Source organism: Camelus ferus, chromosome 14, assembly GCF_009834535.1.
Source record: "Camelus ferus isolate YT-003-E chromosome 14, BCGSAC_Cfer_1.0, whole genome shotgun sequence".
NCBI classification, from domain to species: Eukaryota; Metazoa; Chordata; class Mammalia; order Artiodactyla; family Camelidae; genus Camelus; species Camelus ferus.
The window spans coordinates 61,415,394-61,433,009 of record NC_045709.1 but is presented as its reverse complement, the minus strand read 5'-3'; the positions used below and the strand labels follow the sequence as shown (position 1 = coordinate 61,433,009).

At 31.9% G+C, this 17,616-nt stretch overlaps 1 long non-coding RNA gene across 1 annotated transcript; it reads right to left on the bottom strand.

Moving 5' to 3' along the window:
• Positions 1-1,660: 1,660 nt before the first annotated feature.
• LOC116668735 lies at positions 1,661-17,377 on the bottom strand. The gene is made up of 3 exons (XR_004325978.1): positions 17,183-17,377; positions 4,632-4,636; positions 1,661-1,671 (listed from the first exon to the last, which is right to left on the bottom strand). It is a non-coding gene; the product is annotated as an uncharacterized LOC116668735 (long non-coding RNA).
• Between the last annotated feature and the right edge of the window lie 239 nt (positions 17,378-17,616).

The window sequence follows — 17,616 nt, the reverse complement described above, 5'->3', positions numbered from 1 at the left end:
ATCTATAAATGACAAAATAATTTTAAAAACATGTATTTTTAATTTCTTAAAAACGTGCTTTATTACAGAAAATTCCTCAGTGTGGCCACAAACATATTTATTAACAGTCTCTCTGTAAAATATCTTTAGTATAAAAAGTAAGCTAATGTTCAGTATACATATTTCAATATAGTGTTTTATTTAGTATGACTCAGATATTTAATAAACTTCCATCATTAATATAATTTAGCAAAACTCTAGAGTTTCAAGCTACCAAATTGTGAAAACATACCCACAAAGAAGAAAAAAGAGAGAGCACAAATAAGGAAAATAAGAAAGGAAAATGGAGAAATTACAACAAATAACATAGAAATACAGAACATCATATAAGAATATTATGAAAAACTATATGGAACCAAAATGGATAACCTAGAGGAGATGGACAAGTTTTTGGAAACATACAGTCTGCCAAGACTGAACCAAGAAGAAACTGACCAATTGAACAAATCAATCACTAAAAATGAAAAGATTATACAGCATGATCTAGTGGGGTTCATCCCAGAGACACAAGGGTGGTTCAACATATGCAAATCATTCAATGTAATACATAACATCAACAAAAGTAAGGACAAAAACCATATGATCATCTCAATAGATGCAGAAAAAGCTTTTGATCAAATTCAACACCCATTTATGATAAAAACTCTCACCAAAGTGGGTGTAGAGGGAACATATCTCAACATAATAAAAGCTATATATGGAGAGACTATTTTTAAGTAGACATTCTTAAAATACACCTACTCCTTAAAAGTTTACCTAAAAGCTCTCATCTCATTTACATTTAATTTACTCATAGGAATTTGTCATGTTGTTAATTAAAGAAAACCAGATATCTCAGGTTAAGGAATTAAGTACTTTTCTATGTATGAAAAGGTGCAAAGTTCTGGGCTCATTGAAATCATTCATTTGATATGCACTTAGCTATCTAGGGCTAGTATCTTGTTCTTTCACATCCTGGTTTCCTCTAGGGTACATGATTGAGGGTGGCTGCAGAGGCCAGGCTGCCTGCTTGTCTGTATCCTGAGTTCCCTATGCTCATGGCCACAGCATTTTTTGTTTACTGATATGGCTTGCAATATTTTTAATTCACAATGTCATTTTTACTGCTCACAAACTTCAATAAATATAACAATATCTAATTGACTTTTAGTAAACCTAGGAATAATTAAAGTATTATACTAAATATTGATGACTCTAAAGGCATATCTATGTTAATTAACCCAACAAGCTTAAACTAGCTGTATTACCAGATATTAATATAGTAATATTTCCTAGATGATATGAACCTAAAGTTTACTTGGATGATTTTATTTATATTTCTGAGAATTTATACAAGCACTTAATTCTCTTTAAGCCAATTTAAATAAGTTCATTTATAAATTATTTTTGATAATTCCAGTCAGAGGTAAAGACATATCTGTAATGTACACAGACATACATACATCCGTATAGACACAGAAATATAATTGTTTTCCTACTTGACTTAAAAAAGACCTATTTGATCTTTATTTATTTATTTTTTCAGTCTCAGGAATTGGAGGTGGTCTAGGTAAGGTGGGAGTTCCTGAAAGCTCTGGGAGAATATTTACATCTCAAAACACAGGGAGAGGAAAGTATGTTCTCCTAGAAGGACTTGTTCCCTCAGGGTCAGGATTTTGAAAAATTTTATCAAATTGGTTTTCTCTAGCTTCATGCAAAACAAATTTGGGATTGTCAAAAGAACTCCATCTTGGCCATCGCAAGGTGAGATTTCCCTTTTTTCCCATCTAAGTAAGCATTTGCAAGTATCATTTCCATAATTGTGATACATAAACCTGGCTGGTACCCCCATAGGTTGCTGTCCTTCAGGGAGCTACTTGGCATTTAAGACACAATTAATTTGATATCCCAATTCAAATATGAGATATGATCTGAGCAACTTTCTAAGGAAAGTGTGGTGGATCAGAGGTGTGCTGTTTCTGGTTGTATCGCACCAGGGAGTTACCCTTGGGTCAGTTCTATTATTTTACGTGTTCTTTCTCCCTCCAAGAATCTGAAACCATCATGCGTGCTTGGAGCATTAGTTTATCACCATCTATTGCACCCCTTAGATTAGCAATATTTACTTACTTGTTATAGAGGGATTCTCTTGTTCTTTAAAGCTGAATAATTCAATCTCTCATTCACTAGCAAATGATTTGTTCAGGCCATACATCAACCTGTTTTCTATTTTTTTTCCAATTTAGGCTAAATTTAACAAAAATCAACTATCCAATGCTTCCATAGACTTCCTGCCCAGGTTCCTGATAAGGAAATGCACTGGTGCCCCTTTAGGCCCTAAGTCTTAAGTAAAATAGTTTAAATAATGTATTTTAATCATCGTTTAAAAACATGTTATCTGAACATCAGAAAAACTCATTGGAACATCTGAGGCACACTGAGAAGCTAGTGGGGCTCAATGGGCCCATGCTGGTACAGAATGACAATTTGTGGTAGACTCCAGGTTTCCTCTGGTGGGTATCTCTCATATTCTGCCAGTAATACCATGTCAGTGTCAATTAAAAATAATCAATATTTAATCAAATAAATAAATGAGAAATTTTATTTGAGCCAACCTGAGGAATATAACCTGGGAGACAGAAAGCTCGGAGGACTGTTCCACTTGTTAGAATTCAAAAGAGTTATGTAAATTTAGTTTTTGAGACAAAGGGTTATATATCAAAATAACATATTAACAGTTTATATAGTCTAACAAGGTGAGTAGTGGGTTATTGTGACCTCTTACAAGATTGAGAAAGGAATGCTATTCCTAAGGATTTAGCTTCCTGGTGTCATGAAGAAATTGTTTTTTTGTGTGTGTAAGTAGGTATTCCTGTGTCTTCAAAGGGGATCTGATGTATAATGCAGATGTAAAATACACACTAAAGGGGAGGGGATAGTGTCTCAATTGGACAGAGAGATAATTTTGTTTAACTTTTTTCTTGTCCTATCAAAAAATAATTTTATTTAATCAAATGTAAAGGTGTATCTCAAATGTATTATTTTACTAATTTTTTCTAGCATTTAAGGCTGAAATGAGAGAAATTAGCTGGGGACACCTACTCATATCATGTGCACTTTGAGCAAATGTTTTCCTTAACAAAAGCTTATATCATACTTAAAAACTGCCTTGAGTATATTAGGAATTCAAAAATACATATTGAACTTTATTTTCATTGACTAAAATAGTAGGTAATTTATAATGGAAAAATCTATCTCAGGCATAATGTTTCTTTGAAACAACTCTTTAGGAAAAGCTACAAAAGACAACCAGAGGATTTATATATTATATTTTTCCAAGGTAGGAAATATTTTGTTTTTTACTGCAAAAAAAAATTATTCATGTCTCTAGTTTCCACCTACACAAAGATATAATATTTATTACTAATTGTGAAACACACTTATAATAATATTTATGTTTAGTTAAATCAATAGAATTGCAGAAAAGTAAAACAATATACATAACAAATAATCATTTACAGTACAGAGTCCAGTAGCAAACCCAAGTGTTGACATCAAAAAATGCCCTACAAAAATGTATCATACTTGAAGAGAATAATGGTAAACATGATGTATAGAGAAAAATGATGCAAATATAATGGTAACTTTTGAAAAATTCAGAAAATTTTGTAAAGATGAACAATATAGTAGAAATAAATATATAGTCATACACTAGATGTATGACTGATTCTACGACTAATTGTTGTTCAGGTACACTCATATATTTTCTACTTTATCACATTGAGATATTGAACTTAATTACCTTGGGTGCTTAGAAGTCTTACAGTAACAAGATAAGCTTTTAATTCTAATATGTCCATCCATAAAGCAACATTTGACCCTGTGTATTCTATATTATTTAAATGTTTAACAATATTCTATGAAAGAATAACCTGACATCCACTTTGAGAATAAAGTATAAGTTTTTATTTTGTTGCTTATTTTACTTTTGGTCTTTAATTAACAAAGATTTAGAGCATGTTGGTCAAGAAAATTAGTAGGTAAAATATATCTTAATCCATTTATTCACCATTCCAATTGCTTTAAAGACCACTCTAGCATCTGGATTTACTACCCTTTAATAATTCATAAAGACTTATTAATATCAACTCCTTTGTGCATTTTCCTGTAGTTTAAATTTTCAGACTTTGGATGGATCACAGCTCATTGATTTGACAATTTGTTCCCCTTGTAATTTGTTAAATGAGTGCTGTTTTTATCTTATTGCATCAATTCCTTACACAAGATACATTTATATTTTAAGAAAAGACTTTTCGAGAAAATGACTTACTTTCAAAGTATAGTTAAAATTTTAGAGATCATTGCAGGCTTGTGAAAGAAAATAATTTTGAGCACAGTTTTCTTGGTGTCATTTTCATCACCACAGATAAGGCATTTTAAGAAAATCTCAACATAAGTGGAAACATCATAGTTCCAGTTCCAGAGCAAAACCCTTTGAATCATTGTTATTGCTCTATGTCAATTTACTGAATGTGTCCCCATATTCAATTCATTTTCAAATACAGTCATAACTAAGGCCATATTTATATCAACAATTTATGTACTCTAAATACCTCAACTGCTATTCCATTTTGTCTTGAGTCACTGTGATTGCCTCTAAAACTGTCTCCCTCCTTTTTTACCATCATATTTATTTAATATCTTTTCAACATGACAGGGAAAGTGATTTTATCAAATGTTGGTAAGAGAATGTCCGTCCTCTGCTTATCATCTTCTCATGTTAAAAATCGAACTCCTTGAAGGATCCTAGAGCATAGATGCTTCTGTTTCTTCTCTATCTCAATTTCTCCTATCTCCCACTTACTCACTTTGCTCAGCAACTCTAGTCTCAATGTTTCTCAAACACAGCAGGTACATTTCTGCTTTAAGTCCTTTGAAATTGTTCTTCCTTTCCTCTCAATGGTTTCTTTCCAACACATACACATGGTTTACTACTTCATCCTGAAAGTCTTTGTTTATATGCTCTATTCTCAATAAGGTCAACTCTGGGGACATTATGTATTTCCCATAATTTTCCCTGTTTTATTTTTGTTCTTAGCTACTTATCAGTGAAAATAAAAAAATAATTTACATAATTTTTTTGTCTATCAATTATGTGGATTTAAGGAATGGCCACCCTACAATCTTGATGATGTTACTGGAAAGTATTTTAGTTGCACATATTAGATAAAAGTATGCTTGCAAGTGTTATGAAACTTAAAAACATATCAGAAAAGGATTATCTGTGAAGTGCCCTATAAGAGTCAAGTCACTCTAACTAAACTGAATGAAATGATTTAATCCAGGAATAGCATTTATTCTATTGTAGACCAATAATATGGGAAAGAAACATCTCTATTTCAAGTTCTTTCTTTCATTTTTTTTTTTTTTTATTATGTCTCTGATTACATCACTTTGACCGGAGCTATTATTCAATAGAGAGGTTCTTCATATGCAATTGCAAAGTCAGAAAGACCTACTGGGAAATAGGGATCAAAAGCCCTCATCACTCCAGATGTTAAAGATTTAACTTCCTAGGTATTTTTAAAATTAGGAACCTGTCTTAGCTGGTACAGGGTGACAAGAGTTCAAGTTAAATCAGATGATTCACCTAAACCTATTGAAAAATGAAAGTGTCCTAGGAGCCTTGTTACTATTCACTCAGCAGTGAATCCAAATGCTGAGTTTCTAAATACCCAAACAGTTTGACAAAATTGGTATCTTGACTTGATTAGGTGAGAGTCTGAAAATAGTAAAATCTTTAGAGTAGAACATAAAATCACAGCAGCTGCTCAGAAATACCAATTACTGCTTACTGTGGAAAAAGCAGAAGTGTAGCTGCCTTGACTGAAGTGCCATTATTAAGTTTTAAGGGCTTAATTCTCAACAGAAACCAAGATGACTTTCTTAGTTAGATTCTGATTTCTAAATTATATTCATACATACTTATGAAAATAGCTTTAGAAGATATATATATTTCTTATGAGTAATCTAAAAAGAATGAAAAGAATGATATTTTAGAATACTCATATCATGGGTAAGAATACAGATCTCAAATTTTACTAATACACCTACCATACTGAGTAGCTAATAGTAGCATTATGGATGTGAAACAAGTGATGTTGCTGTGTTTCTAGAACTTTTTATAATGAAAATTTTCTACAAATATATCAACTACTTTAGATTAACCAGATGAAGGAAGTCATTCTAGAGTTGCAAAAGTACAGATCCAGAAATTCTAGGACAATATGAGATTTTAATATTTTTAAACTTGAAAGTACAAAATCTTTGAAATAGACATTTATACTTAACATATATTGTTAAATATTTTATTAGTGCATTTTTAAATGGAGGAAAATATAAAATAAAATAGAAAAAAATTAAAATACAAGCTATAAACAATATATATGAAAATATTAATAGGATTGCCTATTTTACTCCTCTAAAATGTATATTCTAGAAACTGTATATAATTTTTTTGTCCCTTAATATATATTTTCCTAAATATTTTTATGTTCCCAACATGAAAAGGATACTGAAATCTGAGGGATATCTATACATTGATCTTCATAACCCTTAGCTTATTACCTACCACCTATCATTCTATTAATAATATTAATAATTAAGTTTCTGTTGTTTCTTCATTTGTTCTAACATCTACAAATTGTACTAAATTCAATACAGTGTTTTGTGAGTTGATCCTCTGATTGAAATAACCCAAATTGGTTATATTAGTAAAATATACAGAGAAAAAGTGAAAATGTGTTATTTATACGGAAATATTTAGTTCCATATTAATAAATTATAAGCAATATTTTAATCCTAGACTCATGTTTTAAAATGTTTAGGTAATAGTGAAGTACATATTAACATTTAAATTACAATAGATATATAGAATTAATATAGTAAATAATATAAAATCTAAATAAAATCTGTATAGATAATTTTCTTAACTCATAGAACAGAAAAATTTATGTCACTGTTGACTGGTAAGTTAAATTTTTACAGTACCTTTTTCCTTCATCTTTCCCACCATTATTTGCTTTCCTTCTTATTTCCCTTCTCTGTTTATAAGCAGTTTAAAATTCAAGCAATGAAAAACATGTAGACGAAAATTTTGTCTGTCAGTTTTGAAACATTTGAATAATCTACTGTTTACAAAATTTTGGATTCATATTTATTAGAAAACTACTTCAAACAGCTAGCTTGCCCCTATTTTTTCTTAAGTTTACTCTTTGTAATCCACAGTAAACTAGAAAATATTTTATAGATAAAGGTTCCAAAATGTAATAGTAAAAGAGGATAATTGCTAATGTCTGTAAGACAGCATTTGGGAATTTGAAATTAGCAGGAGTAGGACTCTTCAACCCCCACCCCAAATAGTGAGGTTTTGCTCTACAAAGAAACAAAGGTTAGTTTGATGACTGGCTTTAATATATTATTCATGCCTAGTTGGCTATTATATGTAGTGAGCTTTCTGTGACATGAATATGAAATCATTATGCCGGACATTGCAAATTATTACAGTTTCACCTTTAAAAAATTAAATCAAGTGCTTAATTGTATGTCACAAGTAAAAATTATTTTTAATTAATATATAGTAATGATAAATTATTTATTTCAAAATTGTAGCTTTTTAGGAGCAATCTTAAATGATATCTTATTAATTAATTCAGGAAACTTGAGATAGGTTCATGGTTGTAGTACTAATTAGTCATTTGGATTAAATTTTTGATTCATTCTTTTTAAAAAGGACATATTCTTAGAGTGCTGTCTTAACTTTATTGCAATTATGTTTTCCTAAGAAAATTTTGTAAACTGCTTTTCCTTTCATAATTATAACTTATATCTGAGTTTTGAAAAAAAAATCTTAGATTTATTTTAATTGTAGAAAAGGAAACAAGTTATCTTTTTTAATGTCAAGGATTATTAACAGCTAATTTTAAGAGCTAAATGGAAAATTAATACCATCATAAATCAATATGAAATCTGCACAGAAAATTTATAAATTTTTGTTACTCAGTTTTAAGCTCTCTGTTTTGAAGTCATGAAATCTTCAAGAGATTGCCATTTTGAATAAATCATATGATAGTGTACATAATTTTGGTTATCATTGGATCCCAAAATTTAACTTTAAAAATGTATTTCTTGGTGCCTGGCTAGTTCAATAGTTATAGCATGAGACTCTTAAAAATGTATTCCTCAAGGAAGTATGTTATTTCCAACAAACTTAAATATATAACTGTAATTCCTAAAACATGACATGGCAAATATCACTGCATCTAATTCATGTATAAGATTTTCTTCCCCTTCCTGGCAGAGGAAATAAATGAACTTGTCTGATTTTAAATTAGGCCATAATGAAATGGCTTGTTTTTGACAATGAATACATTGAGCAAAAGTAACAGCTCTCTTACTTCTGGGTAAAAATATTTAATTTCTTATTACTACATGCAGCCCATGTAATTATGTAAGAAAATGTTTATAAGGAAGTGTCCCCAAGATCAAAAAGCATAAAATAACTCTTAAAAGATTGGAAATGTTTAGAATAAAGAAATATACTTTATTTGTTTGGTTCTGTTTGTTACCACAACATAGCCAGCCTATTCTGAAAGACAACAGAATGCATGATCTCAGAATAATTTCATAATTAATATATTAATTCAGCTAATGTATTGCGGTTAAATCAACAGCAAAATCAAATTCCACTTAATTTATCACAGAATTTGCACACATTTCTGACTTCATTTTGCTTTCTGGATTAATTTTTTTTTCTATGTTAATCTTTTTCACATGTGCATAATATTCCATTCAGAGAAGTAATTAAAATAGTGTCTTTAAAAAATTTGTCAGTTGCAGAGAAATAAAGTTATTATTCTTTATAATTTAAACTTTTCAGACTTTATAAGTCATGGTAGAACATAAATAACATGTACTTCTTCAAAATGTAACTGTCAGAGGAAACAATATCTTACTCATTAGACAACTACCTTATAATAATTTTAAACATATGTAGTTATTACTTACTAGCAGCTACAATAATATATGTGTGTTTACAATACAGTATCTCTCTAAGAAATGTTTTTAAATGGTGGCCTACATACAATAAATTGTGCATTTATATTTTTAATTTAGTATCTTTATTTTCAATTGTATAGTCTTGGATACAGTTAAAATTAAGTGAATATAGATTTTTTTCCTGAACAGAGACTTACATTTTATTTTTCAAATAAACATAAATTATTACATGATAGATAGAGATAAACTTGTTTTTTTTTCCCTTTTTTATGTTTTCAGGCTTTCCTATAAGTTGCAGCATTTATGATATTCAGAAATGAAATTACATGGCTATGATTACAGCTAGAAGAAATTTATTATTAAGAAATTTTTAACAAAGTGATACTTTATCAATATGAATATGTTTCCTTGCTTAAACTTTTTAAAGAAATTACATACATAAAATAAATATCAAAATTAACCATATAAAATTCTGTTTATTCATTTCTTATTCATTCAATAATTTTTGTCATATTAGCTTTCAAACAATTAATATAGTATTTCTAAAAATTTAATAAGGCAGAAATGCTTTGCTATTTACTTAACTATTCTTAAATTAAGTGTGTATTCAAGATAATAATACTCAGAGTAAGAGTTATTCTAAATTACTGAAAATTTGATTAATGTAAAATTATTTATACCTTATATATCAATGAATTTCAAATGATAGACACACAGAAGATATCAACATTAAAACAATAGTTTTCATGTGTCAAAACTCTACTATTACATTGTCAGTATTTCTCTGAAGTGATACAAATGTGGTAGATGTTGAAATTTCAAGAAATCTCTGCATCAGTTCTGTAAGTTAAACTTTAAACATCAGATTACTTGAATGATTCTATAAAATAAGAGTAGATTGAGCCATAATGTCAGACAGACCTAGATTTAAATAATATCATCACTGCCTGTAATTTAGACAAGTCTTTGTAGCTAAAATAAACTGCATTTTTTTAGTTCAGAAATATTTAGGTCAGCTGGAAGATGGCTATTCTAAGAGAGTTTTGCTCAGTTTTTAGAGGTCAACAAGAAGGACAACTGCAGATTGATTTTGCTACACTGGCTGGGCTTTTGATATAGCTAGGAACCCAACATGGATGAAATAGTTGACTCAGCTCTTCTCCATATAGTTCTTTATGTTCCAGCAGGCTGATTTGGACTTACTCACATGGTTTTTGAGGTATCAAAAAAAAAAAAAGAAAGAAATTCACATGGTACCTTAAGGAATAAGCTCAAAACTGACACATTGTTGTTTCTGCACACTCAGAAGTATCACATACCACAACATGTCACAAGGCCAGTTTTTATGTAAGATTGGCTAAATAGACTCCATTTCTTGGAAGGAAATGCAAAGACATTTTACAAGGCTTGGATACAAGAAAGGAGCATATGATAACTGTAGCCATGGGGGGGATGTTGTCACAACGACAGTAGAGAGAAACATACCACACTCTCTCCCACAAATACACCAAGAATTGCATCTAAAAAGCCACTGAATCACACAGAACATCTACTGAACTCTGGCAGAGTGTCTCTTGATTTGAAATACAGGAGGATTCTCACAAAATTAGATAAGAGAAAAAAGAAAAAGAGAAAAAGATAATTGGTACAAGACCAGTCCTGCAGGGAGGGAGCTGCAAAGGAAGAAAGTCACTTTTACACTGGGACACCTGCTCTCCAGCTGGGAGGTCAGTGGGGAACAGATGTGGAGCTTCTGAGTCTTGGAGAAGAAAGTGGCAGCCTCTTGGCAGATAGAACTAAGAGAAACTGGCACAAAGTGTCCCTGGGATCCCCAGCCTTAGATATGAGCCAACAGGGACAAGCCAGAACTGGCTGCAGGAGATTGATGATGAGCCCAAGGAGAGGGCTGGTACCACTACATAGAGGCAGTCTCAGAAGACTGGAGGGTGATGTGAGCTCTGGATGGGCTGTGTGTGGAACAGAACAGCATGAGATCCCCTTAAAATGCCCCATGGCTCATGTTGGGGGAGGGGTGTAACAAAGTTGGGCCATAGCCATTTTCTCCACTTGGCTCTATTTCTGGTGTGTTCTTGTAAGAAGAGAGGTGGGGCCTTAGTCATAGGCATCACTGCTGCATGGAGGTAGGGCTAAAAGCTGAATCCATATAGAGCAGATCTGCAACTGCAAAAGTAGGACTGATATTTGTTTACAGTTACAGGCAGAAAGGGTGAATTTGTTCTCTCTGGACCCTTATGGATCCAGGCTTCAGGGACTAATAGGCAGTGAGCAGAGCTCTGACACAAAGCAAGGGCCAGTATGGGTATCTACAATAGGCTGGCATACTGTACTGTACACAGAGATGGGGCTGGGGTCTACACTGACCCTGTACCACACCACAGATTTAGGTTGTGACTGCACACTCACTATGGCAGGTCCTAGTGGCTGACATTGGCAGATCTGCACAGGTGGTTCCTGGGGCCCAGAATCTGGGGGAAACCAGAGCAGGTGGTAGATATTCCTACAGCTAAGGCAGGGACAAAGGAAGTATTAACAAAGAGTATTTTTTAAGCCCACATAAGAAGTGACAGACAACACCACAGAGGGCATTTTCCAGTGGACATCTTGTGCAAAGGTACACTAAATGACTCTCCTTCTTAGCAGGAGCACTAAAATCCTGCTACAACACACTGCAGCTCAGAAACAGGTATAGAAGCCTCTATGCCAGCAACAGGGGAGGAAACTCAGCCCCTGTCAAACCTGTGTCAATCACAGAACCAAAAGGAGGCCCCACTCAACAACAACAATCAGGGCAGGTTCTGATCACCACAAAACCAACTACACCCCCAATTAAAGGGATCACAGCCAACACACATGGTAGAAAGATTTAGTAATCATCCATTCTAAGAACAACCCTCGCAACAAAATTAATAGATGCACAATGTCTACCCAGGAATGTTCCCACTTTAAATAAAAACAAACAAACAATAAATAAAACTGCCCTTCAAGACCATGGTAGATAATAAATATTCCTAAATCCATAGAGCTGGAGAAATACAGGTAAAATAAAGAAGCAGAGGAATGATTCCCAATGAAAAATTAAGAGAAGTCCCCTAAAATAACAAACAATGAAATAAACATTGACAATCTACTAGATCATGACTTCAAAAGGGGCTGATAAAAGCACTGAAGGGAATAAGAGAAAATATGAATATAGAAAGAGAATGATATAAAAAATAAAGAAAAACTATGAGGAGGAGCCAATTAAAAACAGAAAACTCATGGCTGAAAAAAGAGCCCAGCTAAAGGCAGTCTAAAGCAGACTAGACAATGCAGAGAAATGAATAAGTGATATAGAAGACATGATAACAGAAGTCACCCAATCAGAACAGCAGACAGAAAAGCAAGTAGAAAACAATATAAGGGACCTATGGGATAATATAAAGCTTGCTAACCTACACATAATAGGGGTCTCAGAAGGAGAAGAAAGAGAAAAGGGGATCAAAAAGATATTTAAAGAAATCATGACTGAAAACTTTCCAAACATAAAGAAGGAAACAGATAGCCACATACAGGAAGCTGAGAGGTTGTCAAACAAGAAGAACCAAAACAGACGTATACCAAGATGTATTATAATCAAGATGGCCAAAGTTAAAGATAAAGAAATGATTCTAAAGCACCAAGAGAAAAACAAAGAATAAATTACAAAGGAACCCCTATAAGGCCTTCAGCTTCTTTCTTACACAAACACTACTGGCCAGAATGGAGCAGCAAGATATATTCAAAATCCAAAGTCCTGAATGAGAAAAAGCTGCAACTTAGAATACTCTGTCAGGTAAGACTACCCTTTAGAGTAGAAGGAGGCATAAAGAATTTCACAGACAAGCAAATCTAAAAGAATTCAACCATACTAAACTTTTCCTAAAAGAAACATTGAAAGATCTATTATAAATAGAAAACTAGAAGGAAGCTATAGAAATGAGGAAGCCATAATTGGAAATGTGATAACTACAATAAGTTGCAAACAAATAAATATGAGGATGTAAAAGAAAATGACATCAAAATCATAAAAGATAGAAGAGGGGAGCAAGAAAATATAGATTTTTTTCTCTTTTTTTAAACATTTTTTTTCCTTTTCTACATTCTTTTCCAGGATGTGTTTCAGCAAACATGACTACAAGTCTAAAGCAAAAAGATATAGTAATGGATTAACATATTTAAAAAAGGGTATAAAAATCACAAATCAAAAGCATATAACAGAGTCACAAAAAACAAAAAGAAACCAAGCTAATCCAAAAAAAAAAATTATCAAACCACAGAAAGATTAAAAAAAAGGAAAAGAAAGGATAAAAAAGAAATATCAAATCCAACTGGAAAACTATGGTTAAAATTCAATAAACAAACATCTATCAACAATTGCTATAAGTGACAATGGACTAAATACTCCAATCAAAAGACATAGAGTGCAGTTTGTATAATAAAATAAAAACATAATATATGCTGCCTACAAGAGACCCAACTTAAAGTGAAAAACACACATTGATTGAAAATGAGAGGATAGAAAAAGATATTTCATGCAAAAGGAAATAACAAGAAAGCAGGCATATCAATTCTCATATCAGACAAAACAGACTTTAAAGCAAAGGCACAAGAAAGAGTAAAGGACAGTATATAATGATCAAGAAAATGATACAAGATGAAGATATTACACTTGTTAACATATATGTACCCAATATAGAAGTACCTAAATATGTAAAACAAATACTTATAGACATAAAGGGAGAAATTAATGGTAATGCAATAATAGAAGGAGACTTTAACACCCCACTGTCACTGGCAAGGTTTTCCAGATAGAAATCAATAAAACAACAGAGATATGAAATGAAACAATTGAACAGTTGGACTTGGCTGATATTTTTAGGAAAATACTTCCCCCCCAAAACATACAATCTTTTCAAGTGCTCATGGAACATTCTCTATGATAGGCCACATCTCAGGCAGAAACTAAGCCTCAACAAATTTAAAAAGATAGAAATTCTTTTAAGCATCTTCTCTGAAAACAGTGACATGAAACTAGAAATCAACCACAGAACAACAAAGGAGAAAAAAAGGATGGAATGGAGATTAAACAATATGATACTAAAAAAAAAAAAAAAAAAAAATCAATGATGAAATCAAAGAAGAAATTAAAAAATACTTTGAGACAAATGACTATGAAAACACAACCACACAAATTTTACGGGATGCAGCAAAAGCAATCCTAAGAGGGAAGTTCATAATGCTACAAACCTTCTTCAAAATATAAGAACAATCTCAATTAAACAACCTAACTTACCACCTAAAAGAATTAGAAAAAGAATAACAAACAAAACCTAATATCAGCAGAAGGAAAGAAATAATAAAGGTCAAGGAGGAAATGAATAAAATCCAGATTAAAAAATGAAAAAGAAAATCAATCAAACCAAGAGTTAGTTTTTTGAAAGAGTAAAGAAAATTGTGAAACCTCTGGCCAGCTTCACCAAGAAGAAAAGAGAGGTTACAAATAAAATAAGAAATGAAAATGTACAAATTATAACCAACATGACAGAAATCCCCCAAAAAATATAACATAAGAAAATACTACGAAAAACTATACAGCAATACATTGGACAACTCAGAAGAAATGGAAAAAATTCTGGAAACACAGTCCACCAAAGTGAACCCAGAAGAAATAGATCATTTGAACACCCTAATCACTAGAAATGAAATAGAACCAACAATTTAAAAAAACTTCCCTATGAGCAAAATTCCAGGATTAAATAGCTTCCCTGGGAAATTCTATCAAACATACAAAGAAGAGCTCATACTATTATTTCTCAACCTCTTCCAAAGGATTGAAAAGGAGGGAGTACTCCCAAACTCATTCTATGAAACCACCATCACCCTGATACCAAAAACAGAAAGATACTACCAAAAAAGAAAACTATAAGCCAATATTGCTGATGAAAATAGATGCAAAATATTCAATAAAATATTAGCAAACAGAATCCAACAGCACATAAAATATACTATACACCATGATCAAGTTCGGTTCATCCCAGTGACTCAAGGATGGTTCAACATATGCAAAGCAATCAACGTGATATACTACATCAACAAGGGAAAAGACAAAAATCGCATGATCATCTCAATACATGCAGAAAAATCACTTGATAAAATGCAACATACAGTTATGATAAAATCTCTAACCAAAGTGGGTATAAAGGGAACATATCTCAACATAATAAAAGTTATTTATGACAAATCTACTCATAATACTCAATGGTGAAATGTTGAAAGCCTTCCCACTAAAATCTGGACCATGGCAAGGATGTTGATTCTTGCCACTTCTATTGAATATAGGATTGGAAGTCCTAGCCACAGCAATAAGGCAAGAAAAAAGAAACAAAAATTCAAATGGAAAAGAGGTAGAATTGTCACTATATGCAAATGACATAATATTATATATAAAAAACTCTAAAAACTCCATACAAAAACAACTAGGGCTGATAAAAGAATTGAGCAAGATAGCAGGATACAAGATTAACACAAAGAAATTAGTGGCATTTCTTTACAATGACAACTAAATATTAGGAAAGGAAAGTAAACAAACAATCCCCTTTAAAATGGCATCAAAAAAACTTATTAATAAATTTAATCAAGGAAGTGAAAGACTTATACTTGGGGAACTAGAAAACATTGATTAAGGAAACTAAAGCTGACTTAAAGAAATGGAAAAAATCCCATGTTATTTGATTGGAATAATTAATATTGTTAAAATGGTTATAATGTCCAAGGCAATCCACAGATTTGATATAATACCTGTCAAATTACCCAGAACATTTTTCACAGAAGAAATAATCCTAAAATGTATATGGAATCACAAAAAGACCCAGAAATGCCAAAGCATTACTGGATAAAAAGAATGAAGCTGGAGGAATAACCCTCTCAGTCTTCCGATAATAATGCAGAGCTACAGTAATCAAAACAGCATGGTATTGATACAAATACAGACATATGGATCAATGGAACAGAATAGGAAGACCAGAAATAAACCCACAAATTTTTGGTCGATTAATCTTTGAAAAAGGAGGCAAGAACATACGATAGAGTAAAGACAGTCTCTTCAGCAAATGATGTTGGAAAATTTATCAGTTGAACGTAAATCAATGAATTTAGAATACTCTATATCATACACAAAAATAAACTCAAAATGACTTAAAGACTTAAACATAAGACAAGACACTGTAAACCTCTTGGAAGAAAATATAGGTAAAACATTTTCTGACTTAAATCTTAGCAATGTTCTCCTAGAGCAGTCTACCCAGGCAACAGAAAAAAAAAAAAAACACCCAGAAATAAACAAATCAGACCTAATTAAACATAATTTTGCATAGAAAAAGAAACCATAAACAAAACAAAAAGACAACCTACAGAATGGGAGAAAATATATGCAAAAGATGAGATTGGCAAGTGTTTAATTTCTAGAATATATAAACAGCTAACACAATTTGATAAGAACAAAACAAACCACCCCATCCAAAAATGGGCAGAAGACCTAAACAAGTAATTCTCCAATAAATACATACAAATGGTCAATAGACACCTGAAAAAATGCTAAATATCACTAATTATCAGAGAAATGCAAATCAAAAGAACAATGAGTTATCACCTTGTATCAGTCAGAATGCCACTATTAAAATGTCCACAAACAATAAATGCTGGAGAGGATGTGGAGAAAAGGGAAACCTCCTACTCTGTTGGTGGGAATGTTGTTTAATGAAGCCATTATGGAAAACAGTATGGAGATTTTTCAAAAGTACAACTACAGACTTACCATATGATACAGCAATCCCACTCCTGGCCATATATTCAATGATAACCTTAATTCAGAGAGACTCATTCACCTCAATATTCATAGCAGCACTATTTACAATAGCCAAAACATGAAAGCAACCTAAATGTCCATCAATGGATGACTGGATAAAGAAGTTGGATGTGGAGGAAAGGAAAATCTCCTACACTGTTGGTGGGAATGTTGTTTTATGAAGCTGTTATGGGAAACAGTATGGAGATTTTTCAAAAGTACAACAATAGACTTACCATATGATCCAGCAATCCCACTCCTGGCCATATGTTCAATGATAACCTTAATTCAGAAAGTCCCATTCACCTCAATATTCATCGCAGCACTATTCACAATAGCCAAAACATGAAAGCAACCTAAATGTCCATCAACGGATGACAGGATAAAGAAGTTTGGTATATTTATACAATGGAATACTGCTCAACCATGAAAAAGAATAAATAATGCCATTTTCAGCAACATCAATGGACCTGGAGATTATCATTCTAAGTTAAGTAAACTAGAAAGAGAAACAATAATAACATATTACATCGCTTATACATTGAATCTAAAAAGGAAAGACAAATTAACTTATGAACTTATTTATGAAATAGAAATAGATTCACAGACATAGAAAACAAATTTATGGTTACTGGGGGTGGGGAGGAAGTGTGATGGGA